The 22,835-nt window shown below is 47.9% G+C and overlaps 1 protein-coding gene across 5 annotated transcripts in view; it reads right to left on the reverse strand.

Moving 5' to 3' along the window:
- Window positions 1–22,835, reverse strand: part of LOC144163308 (multiple PDZ domain protein-like) — a 364,611-nt gene that overhangs the window by 146,728 nt on the left and 195,048 nt on the right. Inside the window, exon 1 of one of the 5 annotated variants that reach the window (XM_077694235.1) lies at window positions 12,321–12,437. The exons of the other annotated variants lie outside the window; for them this stretch is intronic. The gene's annotated coding sequence lies outside the window, so the exon portion shown is untranslated. Of the gene's footprint in view, window positions 1–12,320; window positions 12,438–22,835 lie in introns of those variants that run through there. 5 annotated transcript variants of the gene reach the window in all.

Here is a 22,835-nt window from a genome sequence, read left to right on the forward strand (position 1 = left end):
GGGGAAGAACTGCAATGTTTAGTGAAACTAGTCCTGCCTAGCCTTCAAGGATAATCTGCAAACATAATCTTTACCAGGAACACATGGTGGGGGGTTCCATTGTTCAGAGGCCCCTTATCATCCGTAATGCGATTTCAATGCTTGTTTTGTGGTTTCTTTAAACGAATTACGAGCTCTATACTGTATGCCTGATTAGTCTCACGTATGTGCTCGGCCTTTTAGGCCTTGGAGCCTTGGCGTTTTTTCCCACAGAGATATTTTTGCCCATGGCGATGAAACCGTTAGGGGATGAGATATAAAGCTGTGCTGTAAAAATAATGTAAAAGTGGGGCTAGTGGCATGATGAGTGGCAGACAGTTTCAAGTTTCAAGTTTCAAGTTTTATTTCCAACATTACAGTGTTGGGGGTCCACCAGGCGTAAAGGCGGTCAGCGACCACTTGAGGGGTGCCTGGCAGCCCGTAAACATAGCAGCTGTTTGGCAACGGAAAAAAGCATACACACGCTAGTATATACGTGATTGATTGATTGATTGATTGATTGATTGATTGATTGATTGGTTGTAGGGTTTAACGCGCCGACGCAACGCAGGCGATAAGGCGCGCCGTAGTGGAGGGCTCCGGATTAATTTTGACCACCTGGGGATCTTTAACGTGCGCCGAAATCTCGTACACATGGGCGTTTTTGCTTTTCGCCTCCATCAGAAAAGCGGCCGCCGCGGCCGGGAATCGAACCGGTGACCTCGTCCTCAGCAGCGCAACGCCTTAGCCACTGAGCCACCGCGGCGGGTCTAGTATATACGTGTAATTAACAGATGTATATACATGTAAAAACACACCTTTACATGAACAACAATGTATAAGTGTACACACTCTTACGCATGTTCCTAGATAATATTAATCATGACATACATTAAGTAGCGATAGAAAAAAATGCATAGACACAATAAACACAATTCTGAAATATAACAGAACCGGCTATACCTTATCCAAGGCATGTGAAACTTCACTGTGTGAAACAAAAAGAAAGCAAAACAAACAATAAAAGCCAACACAAGTGCACAAAAGTAGGACTAAATTAGTTACTGCTGCATCATGACTCCATACAAGAAAAAAAGCCTAGTTTTCACAGTTTCTACAGCTACAAAAATAATGTATATCACTGATACAGTAGTCATCCCCATGCCTTAAACCAGTACGGTTGTTTATGTATGAATGAAATCAGAAGTTTTGTATGCACAAGAAATAAATGAAAGACGCCGCCAACAAATAGCTATCTGGCCACAAAATATTTACGCAGATTCATCTTCGCACATTTGCTGTAGTCGATACCATCTTTTCGAATTTTTTTAAGGACGGAGGGCAATGAATATTGCAAGGACTGTAGAAGATACACGGTGCGCCGAAGAGGAACGAGCTACCTATCACCGCTGCGTGTGTGAGAGTCGCTTGTTTGAAGAGTAATACTTGAAGCTGTTGTAGCGAAGTTTGTGAACTTGTCGTTCGAAAACATATACGAATTAAGAAGACGGAAATCATAGAAATTTCTCGCGCTAACTATTTCATATCGGGAAAACAGCGGTGCACTAGGGTCTCTGAAAGGGACATTTAAAATAAATTGAAGTGCTCTCTTTTGCAGGCGTAATATTAAATATAGGTTAGAGTTCGCTTTTAGAGTTCACTTTTATTGTAAGAAATAAAACAGAAAAAATGAGAGAAATGCTTCCCCATTAAAAAGCGTGCTAACTTTCCACGCGACGCTTTATGGGCAACGACGAAACAGCGGCAGAAAAATTGCAGCAAAGCAGCGCATTTATGACACTGGGTTCTACGGAGTGGTCGATGATCTTCGCGGCTATTGCACGGGTCACTTGCATCAGATCTCGACTCGGGAAACAAATAAATGTAGAGAGAGAGAAAACAAGGGAGAGGGAGAACGATCTTTAGTTAAGTCTAGTCATGTTAGCCGGGATAAAACGCCGAACTTTCTACGCCATTTGATGACGTAAAGAAGATGACGGCGATGATGTTGAGGAACCTGATGCGCACAGAGACGCTGATTTATTTACAGAGACTCGTCTAGAGCTCTGTGTTGCAGGCACTCAGTCAGAGATTTTGTAGCCCATAAAGCGCTTAGGACATGCCGATGGTCATAAGACGTCCGTTAGTTGAATGCACGGAAAGCGGCAGTCCCAAAGACACTGCGAGGTACACTCTTTGCGCACTAAATCGAGCACATTCACAGAGCGGGGGCTGGAGGGTTTTTCGCACATCGCAGTGTGGGCAGAGTGGCGTCGTAGTTCATTTAATCTGAAAGAAGAAGTTCCGCGTGTATGCCGAAATGAAAACGTTATATAACGAAGCACAGCAAACTGCGAACCGCTTGACGGTGTAAATAATTAAGAAAAAAAAACTTGGCTGATTCATCCGTCATAGGAATTGGTGAAAGACGAAAGTGAAATGTGCAGCGAAATCTGAAGTTGAGTATGATTTGCGGGTCGGCGGCTGTATTGTGGGTGCACTTGGCGAGCGACGTCCTGCGGCCGGGTCGCTTCGGCAAACGTGTACTGGCGTCATTTCGAAATCTTGGTGTATACCGGCATAAAACACTTTCGTGTTAAAATATAAAACCTGAAAACGAACAACCCTAATTTTAACGTAATCTTTAGTACTAAGGGTTGCTTCCCCGCAAGAAGACGCTATGTGGGGGGTCCACCCTTTACAGGCCGTTTGCTCTGTTGTACTGACGTCATTTCTGTGACGGATATAACGTCAGCGAAATCTTTGTGTATCCGGGAACAAAACACTTTCGTGTTAAAAAAAGCCGCGCTTCTGCTCGCGTCGTTGGAAATATCGTCGAAAGGCGATACCCTTCTGTCGCCCATGTCACGTAACTGCCTCTCCTGCCACCTCCGCACATCTCTCATGGTGTTCCCCTCTTGTTTCGGTCAGCCGACTGAATGATTGCGGAGTTCAATTTTGCCGCGTACGCACTATTGGCGCGCTGTCTGTTGAGCCTGTCGCTACTTAGCGCTCGAGCCACGAGCGAGAGGCTTGGCTTACAGCCTTGTTTGTATTTTGTCATTAAAAATTGGTTTCAACGCATTTTTAAAATCTTCTCTCGCAAAATAAAGAATACACTGAAATTTACTTACATTAACGCTGCAAACATCAATTACGTATTTATGTTCTTCCTTAAATAGGCCTAATATTATCTTTTTGCTGAACAATGTGGACAAATATGGAGCATCTTTCGAGATTTATTAGACTGAAAATGTTAAGCGTAAATAAACGGCTCACTTGTGAATTCTTTCAAATTTAATCGGGCGGCTGAATCGAGGGACAGGCAGACAGCGATAGACATACAGACAGAGAGACAGACAGATCAAACTTTTCGCGTTTAAGTAGTCCAATAAAGACTATAGTCTTTAAAAATAGCCCTAGTGGAGGGGGAATGGAACGCACAGTATAATGACAAGGAATTGCCTGCGGTGAAGATTGGTCCAGTATACCAGTCTTCACCGAGAGTACGTCTTAGCATGCCAGCGTTAACATTTGCCGCGCAATCTCCCTGTCACCTCGGTGCGGCACACGACAGTGGATGCGGCCGTGCCAAAACAGGTCCACTATCTTCGAAGGAAACTCTGCCACAACACGGCCGTGTCAGAAGCGGCTAACGCCAGCTTGAGCGCCTGTCTGAAGAACGTCGTCTGCAATGAAATCGGTGACATATTTCAATTTTACAGCTGGCGTCTGAAACATGCGTGCACTTGAAGTCTGTTCCAACATCAGACAACGTATTCTCGTCATTGTGTGCGCTGTATTCGCCCGTGGGCTGTCGTCTAATGGTGGGTTGAGTGGCGAAAGCCATAAATCTTTGCGTTTTATGGATCTCGTCAGGTACAAAAAATCGTGGTGAGATTCGAATTTTTTTTTTTTTGAAAAACTAGTGCACTTCTATTCTGTGAAGATAGATGACATGCGAGCTCGAAGCGGCTGACGGAGTGCACGAAAAAAACCACGTTTGTTTGTAATGTGCGATTGAGCATACCTCCTAGCCGTGGAATTCAGCCGTATTTTATCTTGAGGGGGGCAAACCCATTGCAGCGCCGTTATAATTATATTATAACAAAATTCCACAGCATCACAGGGATAAAACGAAGAAATCTCTTTTCTTTTCAATGAGTGTACTAAATAAAACACCCGAACAGTCATTTACGCCTCGCGCTAGAACGCTTCGAGCTTCAAGCGCCAAGGCGCCAAGAATACACTTACACACTTCATGCCTCGCCCCTCCCTAGGTTTCACGTTGGTGGATATGGCCCGGGATTTTGTTGATGCAACCATTTACCTGGTACAGAAGTCCTTGTATCGACAAGAGAGTGGAATTCTCAATTGTTTACAACTCCTCCATTAGCATACTAATTGTGGCAAGAAAATTACGGTCGGCCTAATGGTAGAGTCGTCTTAGCCGGAAATTTCAGTGTGATGTTACCTACCCTTAGAATCTGCATTATACTGAGAGTATGGAACATTGGCTAGAAAGTTTGCTGTCCCGGAAAGCGTATTGGGGTGCGGGCGCCGTACACGGTTGAAACATCGAGAGGTACCGGCATACAACTTCGCTGTAAAAATATACACCGCAATGAGGCTCTGAAATGGTTCCACTCTGCATAAATGGGTTTTTGGGGACGACACTTGCGCAAGTTTTGTTTGCTGAAAATACAAACCAGCTTCCTAAGCGAAAAAACAAGGCACTCGCGCAATCACGGCAAGTTTGTTAAGAGCTCATTTGCTGGCGTCCCACCGCGACGCGCCGACGGCCCATCTGTCATGCAAATGACTCGATGCCGTCGGTTCCGAAACACCGTCTCGTCCGAAGCGAATCACGGCTTCCGTGTTCGAAAAGGCGCTTAGCAACTGCCAGGAGCCCGTAAATATCCCCAGGGATTATTGCTTCAGCCGCTCCGAGTGCGGCGCGCGCCGCGACCAGGTGCGTGATTTGATTAATAGGCTGGGAGACTGCGCTTGCAGGCGTAAACTTGAAAGCGCGGGTGGCAAGATGGTTTTTGGTGGAGAAACGGGGCGAATGCACGTTGCGTTCTCAGTCCTTTCACTGGAGATGCAGAGACCGACTTATTCAGAACAATAAATGATCTGTAGTTCGTTTAGCTTTTATAGGGAGCAAAGAAGGGTTGCTTTTTTTATCAGATTCTTTACAGGACCCCCGCAACGCTTCTTTTTCAGGAAATATCAGGCTTTACGTCATTTCTTCGTGTAATGCAGACATATACGAAAAAAAAAATAACATCGGTGCAAGAGTTAACAAGAGTTATTCAATTTTTAAAATTAAAAATATAAGCAAATTCAAGCCTGCTCTCTCTCTCTCTCTCTCTCTCTCTCTCTCTCTCTCTCTCTCTCTCTCTCTCTCTCTCTCTCTCTCTCTCTCTCTCTCTCTCTCTCTCTCTCTCTCTCTCTCTCTCTCTCTCTCTCTCTCTCTCTCTCTCTCTCTCTCTCTCTCTCTCTCTCTCTCTCTCTCTCTCTCTCTCTCTCTCTCTCTCGAAAACCAGGGCACTGCTGCTCGCTTCCCACTCTCCCCGACGACGCTACATCACGGGACCAATGAAGCATAGAGTTTCTTAGTAAGTATACTAGAGAGGAAACTGCACTTGGGAATGCATCCCGTCTTGGGGTGGGGGGGGGGGGGGGGGGATTCTTAAGCGGTTTTTGGGATTCGCTTTCTTCACTATGGATTAACACGTCTACGAGTTATGAGGTAGCCGAAATCCTCCCTGTTCTGTAGTAGCCGTGAGCCGTGGAAACTCCGTGTTCGGTGAAAGAGCAGGCAGTGCGTTATTGTATGTGACGTTGGTCACGCCTGAGTCGAAGAAACGTACGACTGAGCGGGGAATATACCACTGCGAGACTTCTAGCTGAAGAAAAAAAGTAACCAAACATACTTTGAACAGGACAAGGTACGGCAGATAAGGGTGCCTGCATCCAGCCTATCTTGCTTTCGTGCACGACTGTTTAACGCCACGTTTTCTTTTTTCTTTAAGTATGAAACAACTCGCTCAGCAACACGTTTTGTTAAACTTTAGCTGACGCTCGGAGCACCGGTTCATCACGAAGACGACGGTTTCATAGGCATGCTCAAACATTTGCAAGCTCTTTAAACAACTTATTTTTCGAAATAATGGTGAAATTATTAAAATAAGAGTCTCTAATGAGTTTCCGCCACAATATTAACATTGTTGTTAACAACCATCCTGGTCTGTTGAATAGTAGGCATGGCCGTTCCTGCAAAAATAGATTATTTCTTATTTGCTTAGCGCTAAAACAACCAGTTTTATTTTCCACTTATATCATAACACACCATACTTCGTGTTTTTGTGGCACTCTGTTCGAATATACTGCCGCTAAAACGTTTCATCCAAGCCAATGACGAAAATACGATGAGCGCATGGCATAATTGCCGTCCATGACGACACAGATGGCCTTGATATGAGCCGCATAACCGCTAACGCCAGACTCCTCTCGAGTGAGTGAGTGACAGAGAGAGAGAGAGAGAGAGAGAGAGAGAGAGAGAGAGAGAGAGAGAGAGAGAGAGAGAGAGAGAGAGAGAGAGAGAGAGAGGGGGGGAAACTTTATTGAAATTAAAACACAGAAAGGTCGGCCTGATGGTAGTATATCTGGCCAGCTATTCTGTGTGCGGAAAGGGGAAGGGGAAGAAAGAGCGAGTGTACATGGTAAGAAGCTCTATTCAATGAAGGCAGTGAAAAATGTGGCGTTCCGAAAGTTGTAAGCCCACGGTTGCCGGATTTGGGACACTTCCTTCCGCGCTTCTTGACGGCATCTCTCGGCTGTACCGTGCCCATGTCTCTGCTTAAGCAACCGGCGGCCACAAAGACAAAATCAGTGCCCTTTATTATGCAATGGAATTGTGCTGGGCTTACCTGTCGATTGGCTGAGCTAAATCTACTCCTCAAAGAGTCACCGATACCGATATTAGCTTTGACGGAAGCCGGATTATTAGGGAAAAGATCACTTCCCGGTTACGTTCCCCATAAAAATCCCAGCCTTCCCACTTTTCCACATGGGAGCGCCGCTTTGTATGTTCGACGTGAGGTTCCCCACGCTGTAATATCTGTTCGGGACCTTTGCTCAGACGTCGCCGAAGTTGTGGCTGTGAGCTTGCAAATAGGCTCCAAGAAATTGAGCATTGCATCCGTTTACCTCCCACCACGGAAAAAGGTAGATGTGAAGTTGTTCATGGAGCAACTCTGCGACCGTTGCCCAGCCCCGCGTATTATATGTGGAGATTTTAATGCGCACCATCCGCTGTGGGGTGATAAAGCGACAGATGCTCGAGGAAAATATCTTGCAGACGCCATTGATAGGCTGGACCTCTGTGTTGCAAATGATGGCACTCCAACATTCTTCAGGCCTCCTAGTGCTACCAGTGCCATTGACTTAACCCCTATTTCCACTGATATTCATTTAGGGTGTAGAGTGGCGCCAGACCGAATGGGTAGTGATCATTACCCTATCTTTATTGACGCAGCAGGATACCGTCTACGGGTCTCTAAGATTGTCCAGGTTGTCAACTGGGACAAGTACCGATCGGAATTAGAAGTGGCTTCTGGCAACGTATTAGACACCATGACAGCAAGCAAGGAAGCAGCGACCACGCTGCTCAAGATACCTAGGCACTTCCCGGTCCCTGACTTAAAGCTTAAAAACCTCTGTGCGGCACGAAGAAGGGCGGAGCGTCAGCTTACGCGGAAGAAAGATTTGGCATCGAAGACGACTTTCAATAGGTTAAATTCAGCCATTCGGCGATACACAAACAAACTCTGGCGAAACCAATGGGCGGCGTTTTGCGCAACATTAAGTGTATTTACTCCATCGCCACGTATCTGGGGAGTGGTGAACTCCCTTCTTGGGAAAACTCGCCCTGCCAAGCCATTTCTGGCAATGGCTCTAATCAAAGGCAAGACTTTACCATCTCTGGCTGAGGAGTTTGCTGACGTGTACGCATCTTCGACTTCACCATGCGTAACAGACGTGTCACTGCAATTACGCAGTAGTGCATCAACGGCTTGCGCTTACTCTTCAGTTTCAGCACTGGATACCCCATTCACGCTGAGGGAGCTTCAAACAGCCCTCGCTAACTTACGCAAACGGTGTGCAGCTGGCCCTGATGGCATCACGAACCAAATGCTACTTAACTTGCCATTGGAGTTCCAGCATAGTCTCCTAGATTTTTTTAACCATATTTGGACGACAGGCGACATTTCGTCATCGTGGAAGCTGGCCTGGGTGGTACCGCTGCCTAAACCTAACAAAGATACAGCAGATCTCTCATCATACAGGCCGGTGTCGCTTACTTCTTGTGTCTCAACGGTCATGGAAAAGCTAGTCTGTGCCAGACTGATGTGGGGGCTAGAGCATCGGAAAAAGCTTCCTGCCTGCATGACTGGCTTCCGCCAGCGGCTGAGCGCCCAAGACAGTGTATTGGATTTGGTCAGCCACTTGGAACATAATAGAGCTTATGGCTTGTCCACCGTTGCGGTGTTTCTTGATGTGGCTAAGGCATACGACTCTGTCTTGCCAAGTGCTATTTTGAGTCATCTGCAAGAAATGGGGGTGACAGGACACCTACTCCGCTTCATTCGAGTCTTCTTGACCGACCGCTTCATGCAGGTGCGGATAGAGAATGTTTTTAGTTAAAAAAAAACTGTAGTACGAGGCGTACCACAGGGCAGTGTTCTGTCGCCCATTCTCTTCAATGTAGCCATGTCTGCCCTGCCTTCTACGCTGAAGAGTCATCGGTCAAAAGCTCGTCTGTCAATATACGGATGACATCTGCATCTGGCTCACCGGATACCAGACAAAGCGATTGCGTGTAATAGCACAACATGCTGTTTCATCTGTTCAAGCGTATCTTTCAACAGTAGGGCTCACTATATCAAAGGAGAAATAGTGTTTTGTTCTATTTCCTGGTGTACGACGCCGGTCTGCGCGTCTCAGGATAGAACTGAATGGCATCCCCATCCGCCAAGCTAATCATGTTCGATTTCCAGGAATTGTTCTCGACCATAGGTTGAATTGGCGAAAGGCCGTCGACTCTATGGTTTCCTCTGTGGCGCCCAGACTTAATGTACTGCGGAGAATTGCCGGTGTGACGTGGGGAAATCACCCAGCCTCTATGGTCAAGTTGCCCGAAGCCTTGATCTTGAACCGCATGCTTTATCAGCTGCCTCTCATATCGCCTTCAGAGACACAATACGAGCGGTTGGAATCCTTGCACAGGAAAGGGCTTAGGCTGTCTCTAGGCGTCCCTCAAGCAGCTGGAAACAATAAGATCCTCCATGAGGCGCAGTCAACACCCCTTCGTCTTCAGGCGTCTCAACGTTTGCTTCTGCAAGTGCTGCGCCTCGGAGAAACAAGTGCTGGCTTAGCATTACTGCGGCATCTACGATTAAGGGTAGAGTCTCGTGCTCATGCAACACTAAACACTCTTGGAGTGCTGTGTCCCAAATGGCCTGGGAAAAGGGCTACTTTGGACCCGCCTTGGTCCCACGAGAGTGTGGATTGTGCATTGACCATCCCTCATATGCGCTCGAAGCGTTGTACACCTATTGCTGAAGCACGATCGCTGGTGCTGGAGCATTTGGAACGGGAATACGAGGACTCTCTGCACATATACACCGATGGATCGGTTGACGCAAAAAGTGGGGTGTGCGCGGCGGCTTTTTTCATACCCAGTTTGAATATTTCGTGGGCTGCCAGGGTGACGCCTTTGGTTTCATCTACAGCGAGTGAGTGTGTTGCCATAGAAGCTGCGTTGCGCCAACTGTCATCGTTTGGAAGGCAAAAAGTCACAATATTCAGCGATTCAAAGTCAGCCCTTCACCTATTGCAGCGGGGTATACCTGTTGAAAAGACCTGTCAGCGATCCCTACTTCTACTAAAGCGGCTTAAGCATGAAGGCTTCACCGTGCAATTCCAGTGGATCCCGTCGCACGTTGGTGTAGCGGGAAACGAACATGCTGACAGCTTAGCCAAGGACGCCTTATCTTCTACAAGGACGGTGCAAACGCGGTGCGATTTCCAACGCATACAGAAACAGACCGTTCGCGAGCACTTTAGGCAGCTGTGGCGACCAGTACATCAACCAGTCGTGACGAAGGGCCTGCAAAGAGCCGAAGCCTGTCTGCTCCACCGCGTAAGAACAGACTCAGCCCGTACACCAGCTTGGCTACATAAAATCAACATTGTTTCATCCCCTTTGTGCCCCTCGTGCAGTGTGACTGGTGACATTGATCACTTCGTTATGAACTGCTCCAAAACCAACCCTGAGCGGACGAACTTTTTTCGTGATCTCCAGAAGTTAGGAGTGCCCCATGCTACATAGGAGGACATTATTTTTCCTAGGGACCACTGGATTGTGCGAAGAGATGTGTCTCATCTCCTACTCGGATTTTGCAGTCCACAGGACTAAGTGAGGTGTGGTGACATTGCGTGTCTGTTATTTTAGGACTAAGTGATGTGTTATGACTTTGAGAGATTTGATATGGTATTGGGGAAGGAAGGCTTTGAAAGAAATGAAAGGGGGCAAAGCACCTGGTGAGGATCAGATAACAGCAGACCTCTTGAAGGATGGCGGAGAAATTGTACTCGAAAAACTGGCAAACCTGTATACGCAATGCCTAATGACCGCAATGGTGCCGGAATCTTGGAAGAACGCGAACATCATCCTAATCCATATGAAAGGCGACATGAAGGACTTGAAAAATTACAGGCCGATCAGCTTACTGTCAGTCGTCTACAAGGTATTTACCAAGGTAATCGCTAACCGAATCTCTGCAACCTTAGATTTCAGTCAACCTAAAGAACAAGCAGGGTTCCGTAAAGGTTATTCAACAATGGACCATATTCACACGATCAATCAGGTGATAGAGAAGTGCGCTGAGTATACTGAACCCCTATATATAGCCTTCATAGATTATGAGAAAGCATTTGACTCGGTCGAAACCCTAGCAGTCATTCAGGCATTACGGAACCAGGGGGTAGATGATCATTATGTAAGAATACTAGAGGATATCTACAGTGGGTCTACAGCTATTATCATCCTCCATAGGGAGAGCAGTAAAATACCGATAAGGAAGGGTGTCAGACAAGGAGACACAATCTCTCCAATGTTATTCACAGCATGCTTACAAGAAGTATTCAGAACGTTGGATTTGGAACAGGTGGGAGTAAGGGTTAATGGAGAATACCTCAGTAACCTCAGATTTGCTGATGACGTTGCATTGCTAAGTAACTCGGGGGACGAATTGCAAAGCATGCTTTGCGCACTGGGCGAACAGAGTAGAACCGTGGGCCTGAAAATTAATATGCAGAAAACTAAAGTAATGATCAATAACCTCGGGACAGCACGGCAGTTTGAGATATGTGGCGAGGCAGTGAAACTGGTAAGCGAATATATCTACTTAGGCCAAGTTGTGACCCCAGATCCCAACCATGAGGCAGAGATAATTAGAAGTATGAGAATGGGGTGGGGTGCATATGGCAGACATTCTCAGATAATGAATAGCAGCCTACCATTGTCGCTGAAGAAGAAAGTGTATGACAGCTGCATCTTACCGGTACTCACCTACGGGGCAGAAACCTGGAGGCTCACTAAGAGGGTTCAACTTAAATTGAGAACGACTCAGCGGGCAACGGAGCGGAAAATGATAGGTGTAACATTAAGGGACAAGAAGAGAGCGGAGTGGGTCAGAGAGCAAACTGGTGTTAAATACATATTAGTAGAAATTAAGAAGAAGAAATGGACGTGGGCAGGGCATGTAATGCGAAGGCAAGATAACCTCTGGTCATTAAGAGTAACAGAGTGGATCCCTGGGGAAGGCAAGCGTTGCAGGGGGCGGCAGAAAGTTAGATGGACAGATGAGTGCGGGGATAAATTGGTCACAGTTGGCACAGGACCGAGGTAACTGGAGAATAATGGGAGAGGCCTTTGCCCTGCAGTGGGCGTAGATAGGCTGGTGATGATGATGATGATGATGATGATGATGATGATGATGATGATGAGGCGGAGCAATTGCCGGCAGCTATGCAAGGCTAAGTCCGCCTTATTCAACAATACTTACTACTACTACTACTACTACTACAAGTAGGAGAAGACGGAGACGCACGTCGAAGTGAGCTGCTCGTCGCTGCGTTGATGTGTGTTGCCAGGCTTTTCTTTTCTCGACTCTACCACACTCTTGAGGCTATTTTTGGTTAACTTGGTAGATGTTCGTAACAAGACCTACCTTGAAGTTATGCCCCAGTGATTCAAAGTGGGAAGTGTGCGCTGCCTTGCTACTGAGGCTTGAAGTGAACTCCACTTGTGGGTTCACAGAAAGGCGGCAAACAGTCGCATACCCTTGTAACAAAAAAAAGCTTGTGATGCTCACAGACAGACAAAAAAGAAAACAAAGAATGATCTGAGGGGTCGAACTACCGACCTTCAAAACAAATCTCCTGTGTGTTGTACAATGAATGTCTCCGTGTGTTTTTTCTCTTTTGTTAGGAATTCTGGCAGGAATAACGTTTGTTAATCACTAACCAATCTTGCATATTATCCTCGTTAGGTTAATACTACAAGAAATTTAGGCTAATACTACAATAAATTTATCTCCGTCTCTTAACCCATAAAAAGCAATCGCGCAGTGGCGAACTCCTCGACGCAGGTCTAGTTAGTCATAAAAGTAATGCACACTTGAATTACAGTTTGTGTCTGCTAACAGTTTTCCACCGAATATAGGACGGTTGAATTTGTCTCATGGCATCCGATTGCTGCAAGAGAAAAAAATGGCTGCGGCTTAGCTCGGCTAACGCTGGATATGCAAGGCGAAAGCTTGGCTTGGCCTGGATACGTCATGGTTTCACTTTGATTTAGCTGTTATTATTTCACTATTCGTTCAAAGCTTGCTTTTGTCTACGGTTGTGGTCCCGTGCCAGGCATTTCGCGAGACAAACGGCTTATTGTTCTAAGTCTCCGACGCTAGCTTGGCGCGCCTGGCATTCCGGACCGGCTAGAGTGAAGCAGCTCGCCGGGCGATATCCGTGGAGTGTCCTGACGCCGCTTGCCGACTACCGCTTAAATCCTCCCGCTACAGCATAATGATCAGAGAAGACAGCCCGGCCTCCGTCTCATCCATTGCCAAGCTGGGTCGCCACCGGCGGCGGCGGCAGTTAGCGCACGCAGCCTTCGGCGGAACTAGGCCCGGCGGGTCACGTGATGCTTTGCCAAGGCTACGGCGCAGCTGCGGTCAAATGAAGGTCAAGTTCCCCGCGGCGGCGAAACCACTCGACGAGATCAGCAAAGCTTTGCTTTAAAGGGACCCTGTAACACTCTTTGAGCAGTACAAGTAAACCTGCGCGACGTTTAGATTACACTGCCAGGAATACGTGAGCCTAATATTACACTTGCACGTGAAGCGGTGAGCGCGCAAATCGATGTGAAAGACGAGGAAAAACAAACCGCTCTCTCTTCAGTTGTCCTCATTATGCATGGCCTAAGGGACGTCACATAGGTCATGGCTGCCCGATCGGCAGTCACTGGTCAACTTCGCGGCTAGATTCTCCCATTTCCGTCGTCGTCATCGCTGTGTACGAACCTCTTCTATGCCTGAACCTGTAGGCACAGTTTTGCCGTTTATTTTGTGTTTTGAGTGCGCGCGGAGTTTGAGTGATGAGCTCAATACTTCCCTTTCAACGGAACCACTCGACTACAAACGTTTATTGCTTCAAAAACGCCCTACCAGCCCCAGCGCTCACTTGCGAGCAGGCACCCATGCCTGCTTTTTTGTGGCACCAGACCGGAAATAGGCGTTGCAGAGAAAAGGAGAAAACTACCCGGCATGTGATATATCGAAGGCCGCCGAAGAGAACGCCGCGAGCCGCCCCCCTCTCCGGGAGAGAGGGCGCAGCTTTCGTAGCCTTGTCCGCGCTCGAGTTGAGAGGGAACGATTATGCGCGATTTATCATCGCGCGTAGTTTCGTTAATTGTGAATGGATTTTCATAATTCTTGCGGGAGGAGATTTCTGGGACAATAGACTTTATCCCAAAATACAGTACTAGTAGTCGATGGCAAGTGTTGCAGGGTCCCTTTAAAAGGTGTGAATGTCTTTCTGTGAACGGAGCCACGCTTCCCAGTGCGAAAGCAAGTCCCCTAACGTCGAGACGCTCAGTGCGGATTGTTAAACCCCGAAGCAGCAGTTCACTTAGCGATGCTTGCTGGCTACACTACTTCTGACGTCGACGCTCATATCTGCGGAGGATAGACATCGTCATGTTGAACGCGGACGGACGATTTGGCATGCATTTTAGCGAACCGTGCGGATGCCGGGTGATGCAGAGAGCGGTTCATCGTAACACGTATTGAAAGGGCACACAAGCGCTCGAAGCTGGCAGTAGTGTCTCCCTTTATTGTTACTGTCCGCGGTTATGTTGTTATGCTTCCTTTAAGGAAATATTGTTTTACGACCAAAATCAGCGTTTAGGGTCGCTTGCTCGATACAATGACGCAAAATATTGCAAGCTCAGCCGATCGTAGGGTGGGTATGGTCCTTCGTTTCGGCGTCATGCTCAGAGGCTTGGGGTGTGACGTATGCAGTGCCGCATTTGCTTGTATTTTTCGACATAAAAATTTAATAACATTCTTATTTCCGCATCAATATTCTTTTGCGTCCGTAAGTGAACGACACGAAGACCAAACGTTGGTCCCGAAAAGTGTCTGTAAAAAAGAGTTGCAGGGTCCTTTAGGGCGAAATCCGTAGATCTTTGTGTTTCAAGCGCGCGCGTTGTTAGGTGCAAAAAAAATCTTAGGAGCAAAAATATTGGCTGACTATTACTATAATCCCTAACGCGAAGTTTGAGCGCAGTGTGAACTGCAGTCTGCGCCCTCTCCCCCGCGTCCTGCTCGCCTTCTCTGCGCTCGCAACACCCTCTCTTGCCGCGTTCGGTTCGGGCGCACAACAGGTGGGGACGTGCGCAACACCCTCTCTCGCCGCGTTGGGTTCGCGCTGAGCAACAGCCGGTTCGCGCGCAAGAACAGGTGGGGGCGCTCGCATCGCGCTCTCTCGCCGTGGTCGGTCCGCGCTTAAACCACATATGTCGTTCGTGCGCTCTCCGGTCGCTAACATCTGTGGCGTGATCGTGACGTCAACATCACGCGTTCGTGTGGTGGCGCGATTTCGGCGCTATAACACTCTCTCGCGAGGGGCATTGGATTGGATTCGATGATTGGATTGGCTTGGATTGGCTAGGCTTGGATTAGATTGGTTTGTATTTGGATTGGATTAAAGCGGATTGTGTTGGATTGTGTTGCGTCATAGCCGCTCCACGTTGCGTCATAGCCGCGGCAGGGGGTTCACGGCACGTTTCACGTTTCACCATCGTCTTCATCGACAATGTCTACGCTGGAAGACAACAATTACAACAACAACAACCAATACGTAATACATACGACTTGCAGGCACGCCCCCCGCGGAAATGCTCTGCGTTTGATCGTGCCCCTCGTGAGGGGGATGTTTTTAGGGGCGAAGCTCCTAAAGCCATGGGTCTGTTTCTGCAGTTGATGAAGTATTTAATTTCGCAAAAGTCAAGCATGTTTGATTTTTTTATAAAGAATACTGCAAATATCACTTCTGTATTGATTTGTTGTCTCATATTTGCGTAATGTCTTGTTCTTCTTCAACAATGTTGACAAGTATGAACATTACACCGGACATAGACGGGTGGATTTAGCTGTGACTATATAAGACTATTGCGCAGTCGTTGTTTTGCTTTGGCCGGGTGGCTGAATCGAGTCACAGACAGACAGACGGACAGACATACAGACAGACCTAAATTTCTGGGTTTAAGTAGCCCAAGAAAGACTATCGTCTTTAAAAGCGACCATGGACGTGACACAGGCACTGCGAGTGCAAATGCTGCCGCGGCTAGACAATTACGCGCGACGCTCGAGAGAGTGGGTGGCAAGACGCGCGCTGGGAGCAGCCGGCCGGTCTGCCTACAGGTCCGCCTACAGATGTGTTCGGCTTAGCACTGCGGCGGATATTCGAGTGCCGCTTTCGTAAGTGGTGCAGATGACAATTTTTAATGCAACCCGCCATCGCATCATTAACTCATTTCTCATATTAGCTGCCATGGTTGGGACCTGAGTCCAATTTCGTGCAGCGGTAACAAGCTATCACTCGAGCTACCTGAGCCACATCGCGGCCGTGGCCGCCGTCTGCACAGCGACCATTCGGCTCGCTGAGTGGGCTTTCCGTGTCTCCGGCGCGTTTTCCCGTCCAATGTAAATAAAAAGTAATAAAATAGAGTGCCTGTAATCGCTGTACAAGTTTGGTCGCGGCCAGCTGCCCGATGAGCCGACAATATCACGGCGCCTCCGCCGCCAATGATCGGGTCGTTCGTTCTCGAGAGCAGAAGCTCCGAGCCGGAGCGGAGCGGCGAGCCGGCGGAAAACGCCGGCAGTGCGGAAGCGGCGAACACAAACTCGTGACGTGTTTGGATGTTGTTTATTTACAAAATATCTAGGGGATGTCGATTGCGCGAGGTCCTCTGCTGGCTGCTCGCTTGCGTTCCACACACTTTAAAATTGATTTTAAATATGTTCTCGGCTGTATTCGCCGCTGCTATTTTGCAGATGTATGTGTGTTCATACCAATCGATCTCCGAAGTGTTCTCGCCTTCAAAATTTTGTGTCACTCCCCTTTAAGTGGTGTCTTTTCGTTTGGGGTAGATAAAATATAGTCTACGGAAATCGGTGACATGTCCCTTTAAATCATGGACGTCAATTTCCGGGCACCTCAGGGAAAAGTAACGGCCGACGCAATGGGCCGCCCCCAAGAGGCAACGCAATAAACATCGCATTGGGTATCTTCAAAAGTGCCCAACAGCAACCAGTATATTGTCACGGACAACCGAATGCAATAAACCAAACAACGTTTATTAGGGGCGAACTTGTGCCCAAAGCAAGACAAAAAGAACCAGCGTGGCGTTCACGTTGCGGAGCACTGCCCAACTGCCCCCGCGTGATCCTCCTCTTCTTTTTCTTTTTCTCAACATCTCAATCAGCGCGCCCCCGCGTGATCCTCCTCTTCTTTTTCTTTTTCTCGACATCTCAGCGCGTGCTCACGCGACCTCCTTCGTCTCCGAGCGCTCGCGACCGCTGCGAGACTAGGAGCGCACGTGCTGGTGCGACTCGCATTGCGCCAGTGCATGTGGCAATATATAGAAGGCTTTCCTTCAGAACTTGCTTCCCTGCAAGAGCGGCAGGATGGCTGCCGCCATGCCTGAATTACCGCGACAGGTGGCAGCGAGTCTGTAACGTTGTTTTTGTCAAATGCAGCAGCGCCACACTGGTTAAACCGCCACATGCAAATCCACCAAAAACTGTGGTTGATTCCTCTGTCATAGGAATCGGTGAAACACGGAAATGAAATGTGCAGCGAAATGTGCAGCTGAGCATGGTTTGCGGGTCGGCGGCTGTCTTGTGGGTGTGCTAGGCGAGCGACGTTTTGCTGGCAGGTAGCTTCGGCAAAGGTGTTCTGGCGTCATTTCTGTGATGGATGTGACGTCAGTGAAATCTTGGTGTATACCGGCATAAAACATTTTCGTGTTAAAATTTAAAGTAAAACGTACTCTTTATTTCTAAAGATTGCTTCACCGCAAGAAGACCTGGTGCACTCTTTATAGGCCGCTTGCTTCGTTGTACTGGCGTCACTTCCGTGACGGATATTACGTCATGGAAATCTTTGAGTACCGAGAATAAAACACTTTCGTTTTAAAAAAAAGCTGAAGCCGAGGCCCGAAACCGGAAAAACCGCTGCTCGGATCCGTCTTGCACAATGTAGCAGCATCTGGACACTTTGTCCCGCCATTCTTCTCCATCGCAATACCTCCAACTAATCCCCGCGGATGCGAGACACCGCACCGCAGCTGTGGCGCGCCGACGACACGTTACCGTAATTGGGCGAGATTACCGGCGCTCCTCGGACCAGACGACGGTCGCACGGGCGTCTTGATTAATCCCCTACGGGATGTCGCTGCATCGCCATCCGCTGCCCTTATTGCCGTGGAAACTCGGGTCTTTTATTTTACTAATTTGCGCGTGCCGAGGTAACGTCATTGCGCGTCGCTTTTTTTTTCCACGGAACGTCTCACGTTCTCGTTACCGTCATTTTTGTTTTCTCGCCTCATTCCCGGTCCGTCAATTACCACTGGCGACGGATTGCGACAGGCGCACGGCTTGGAAATTGCAATATGTGTCTGGTGAACGGACTAGGGATGCAAGATGCAAATTTGTTTGGCGCTGCCACTTCGCGGGTCTATCAGTAGCGCACTCCCTGAAACGTCAGTAAACTTTTATTTTTATTTATAATGTCCTTCTCGTGTGTCTCTGTCTCTAGTACCCATATATATATATATATATATATATATATATATATATATATATATATATATATATAGACAGAGAGAGAGAGATAGATCAACTCACAAAGCGCGCAGAAACAGTATAAGTAAAGAGTCGGATACACAGCAAGAACAATAACAAACAAGGTTTACTTACGTCGCGGCAACGGGACTTGCCTTCATCAGGGTACGGTTACATGATTTTGCTGGGATATATATATATATATATATATATATATATATATATATATATATATATATATATATATATATACAGTGCGAGCAACGACCAGTCTGTCCAAATTGTCGGCTGACGTTGACGTTCCGAATTCTGCCGTGTTCTAACTTAATCCATACCCTTGCGCGCAAGCGCGCCTGATAGCCCCAGAAGCAGCCCAGAAGCAGCTCAGAAGCAGCCCAGAAGAGCGGTTATATTTGAGCCGAGAATTCGCAGATTTGTTGTGACGGCTGCGTTTAAATATGTAAGATTTTGATTTTTACGGTCTTTGAGTAACCTAAAACACGCAGTCGTTCCAGCTGTTTTTAATAACTCGATCTGATGACCCTAACGTCCGTTTCGAATATTGTCTGTCGAACTATTTCTTGGTCACAATTTTCGGTGATTATTTTAGATATGTGGGATTTTTTATAGCATTGGTTACTGTAGGCATGTTTTTTCTCGTGCAGATAATTTTGTTAGGCACATGTCATCAATATCAATGCCGTGGCCCACTGCTGAGTCTTATGGGGTCTGAGCGTAAGCTCTGAGGCCCGTGCGGGCACAGCGTCCGTTTCTATGTAAATGGGGTGAATTGTAAGAATGGTTTGTGTAAGAATAAGAATGGTGTGTGTGGGTGCGTGCGGGCAGCCGTGCGTGCGTATGTGTAAAGGTGCTGTCAGGAGTAATCGGAGCACGGGAGCTGTGGCCGAATTGCATAGGAGCGTCGTGTAGCTGCACTGGCGGCCAACGAAAGGACGAGAACACGTATGCGCGCCTGCCGACTGCGATAGCCCATCGATACCTTACAAACAAACGACTTCTTTTAACGTGTATTCAAAAAAAAAACTCCCAAGCATTTCCCCGAGGGTGAACATGGTTAAGTGCGAATGCACGGGGTGATGCTATGAGGGGGAGTAGAGTTAAAATCCGTTGGCATTCGCCCGTGAGCGCGCGCGAGCCGACCCACGGAGGTCTGGCAGTTTATCGCTGCATATATAGGGGGGTACGCCGCGCCGAGCGCGCCGAGCCTGGTGGCTGAGAGAGGAGGCGAGCGCAAGGGGAGAGGGACAGCGGCGCACGGCAGCTGCAGCCGAGCGAAAGGGAGAGGAGAGAGTGTGACGTCACGGTGGAGAGAGAGGCGCGCGGCAGCTGCTGGGGAGAGGAGGCGCGCTGTGACGTCATACCATGACGTCACGGCGTGAGGAGCGGTGCGGGGAGCGGAGCGCACCCGCGCAGCCACGGCGAGGAGGCGGAGCGAGCGCGGTCACGTGGTGAAGTGACGTCACCGCGCCGTTGCTACCGACGCTCCTCTCCGCTCCACGCCGTTGCTAGGGAGAGGAGGACTGCGGACGCCGCCGCCGCCGGCGGTGGAAGGTTTGGGGTCGCTTATAAAGTGCATTCGCACTTAAAATTCTTCGCATGCATACTTGTCTCGGCGGTGTCACTGGTAGCATACACACCAAAAAAATATTTGAAGAAAAAAAAATTCCCCCGCATTTCCCCGAGGGGGAGAATGTGAAAGTGCGAATGCACGGTTGTCGGCCCGCTTGCGGCGCTTGCGCTCGGCCCCCGCAGCCCACCGCCTCGCCGCCTTCTCTTCCATCTCTTCCATCGGGTTTGTAGTATCACGTGTACACCACGCAGTTATCAAGCCGCTATAACGCCGCTGAGTCGCCAACGCACGCCGCTGACGACGTAGTTTGAATGCGTTAAAGATATAAGACGCGTCACTAACACTGATATCACCGTCGCGTCCGTGGCTTGGTCGGTAGAGCGTCGCGCGGCGGCCGCAAAGTCCTCGGATCGAAACCTGGCGCCGGATGCTGTTTCTTTTTTAAATATAGAGGAGCACTGCGGACGCCGACGCCGCCGCCGCCGCCGACGCCGGCGGTGGATGGTTTGGGGTCGCTTATAAAGTGCATTAAAAAACTGGAGGTCCCTGTGAGAGCGCCGCTTCCCCGGCAGCTCGCGTGCGCTGGAAGTGCGGCAAAGACATTGCCATATGTGTCTCTGCTATCAGCACCGTCGCCGAGACCAGTATGCTGCGAAGAATGCTGGAAGCCAGGTTAAAAGAAGTGGTTTGATAAGTATAGTTGGGCTATCGCCGTCGGCAGGCGCGCATGCCTGTTCTCGTCCTTTCGTTTGCGCCGGTGCAGCTACACGGCGCTCGTATGCGGCTCGGCCACGGCTCCCGTGCTCCAATTAATTCTGACGGCACCTGTACATCTTCTAGCTCACGTTATTCTTTTGAAACACAGGATGTCCCGTTACAGTCTATGACTTTGGGTCTTTAGAAACAAATAAAATTAGCGGAAAAATTGTACTTTTATTTATTTATTTATTTATTTATTTATTTATTTATTTATTTATTTATTTATTTATTTATTAAGGTATTTATGTATTTTTTATTTACTCTTTTATTTTTTACTTTTTTATTTATTTATTTATTTATTTATTTATTTATTTACTTATTTATTTATTTATTCATTTATTGCACAGAGGAAATGCAAAAGACAGAAATGCAAAGTTCCGTTTGCACTCCCCTTGTGCAAAGGAAGGCCATCCCTTTGTGTACCTCTTTTTCCATATATATATAGAAGCCAAGCGTACAGGAAGCAGAAAAACAATCAGAAAGTGAAGATTGCCACTAGGAGGGTGGGATGGCTAAAGGGTTGCGGAAGATCCTCTTTCTCGAGAGGTGGCATGCGCCGGAGTACGAGCATTGTGCGGGGGCCCATGTTGCGAGACGTGGGAACAGGCCGCCCCGCTGGACAGCTGCTCCAAGTTGGCGCTCAAGCGAACGGAGACGTTCCCAGACAGTCAGCATTCACCTGCTCAGCCGGAGCGCACGTAATGTGACATCCCGTCGGAAAAGCCCAGGTTATTTTGATTATTAGGGGGCTGTCAAAATTTGATTTAGATATTTAGGGTTTTCATGTCGGCTTAGTCTACTTCCAGAAGAGCTAAATCCCAATTTGCACTGCCGTAAAATTTCTTGTACAGCGCTGTAGTCAACTTTATCCCTCTTTCCTATCGCCCCCTTCACTCCCCCTTCCCCCCCCCCAAAAAAAAAAAAAATTAAAGAATCTCTAAACACAGAAAACGAATTCCACGAGTTTACATATCCAATAATTTACAGTTGCGTGAACGAGGACACCAAAGAAATTGTATGAATGTTTAAAGGGATGCTGAAGTAAATCAGCGAGGCACTCACTACTGGATTACATCCAGTTGTTTAACTCGCGCAACCGCTCCTTTTATAATATTGTTGTAGCTCACGGCGTCAGTATGTTTTGTATATTTAGGAAGAGAAGGCGACATTCGTAGATCACAGCCTGCTTACGCACTACCACAATGAGGTTTTTACAAGTGCATAGACATTTTTTTAAGAATACGAGTGCGTGACGAGCTGCCTTGGCAGGCCAGCTGACAGCCCTGACAGCCGGCAAACGACTTCTTGTTATCGCTTCCAGACACGAAGTCCCCTCGTTATTATAGATGTATATAGCTGCGCTACTCGCTATAATGTGGTAGAAAACAAAGCAAGAGGTGAGACGGAAGGAAACAGACAAGTATATGCTGGAAATACAAGATTACCAACACAGTAAAATTTAGAAAACAAGCAACATGCAGCTAGAATTACGATTGGCAAACTGTAGTATCACCTGCTACACTCGCGGCGTCATATCTCTTTTGCATCAGGGCGATTGACCGCACGCTCACACATGAGACTGCGTTTCTGTAGACTGTGAATGCCTCCGAAATTTCACGGGTTGGTTCGGTATCTGTTTACAATCGACGAGCAGTAAAGATTTGGAGTGCAGCCACGTAACCACCCTAGATAGCCGTAGAAATTCCGTCTTTTAAGGCTGCCTCATGACAAGAGTAATCTTACCCGCCGCGATGGCTCAGGGGCTAAGGCGTTGCGCTGCTGTGCACAAGATCGCGGGTTCGATTTCCGCCCGTGGCGGTCGCTTTTCTGATGGAGGCGAAAAGCAAAAATGCCCGTGTGTACGAGATTTCGGCGCACGTTAAAGATCCCCAGGTCATCAAAATTAATCCGGAGCCCTCCACTATGACGCGCCGAAGCGCGTCGTTGCGTTGGCGCATTAAAACCCTAAAATCAATCAATCAAAGAGT

This window comes from Haemaphysalis longicornis, unplaced genomic scaffold (genome assembly GCF_048455015.1).
Source record: "Haemaphysalis longicornis isolate Haplotype H1 unplaced genomic scaffold, Haemaphysalis longicornis Haplotype H1 scaffold_12, whole genome shotgun sequence".
NCBI lineage: Eukaryota > Metazoa > Arthropoda > Arachnida > Ixodida > Ixodidae > Haemaphysalis > Haemaphysalis longicornis.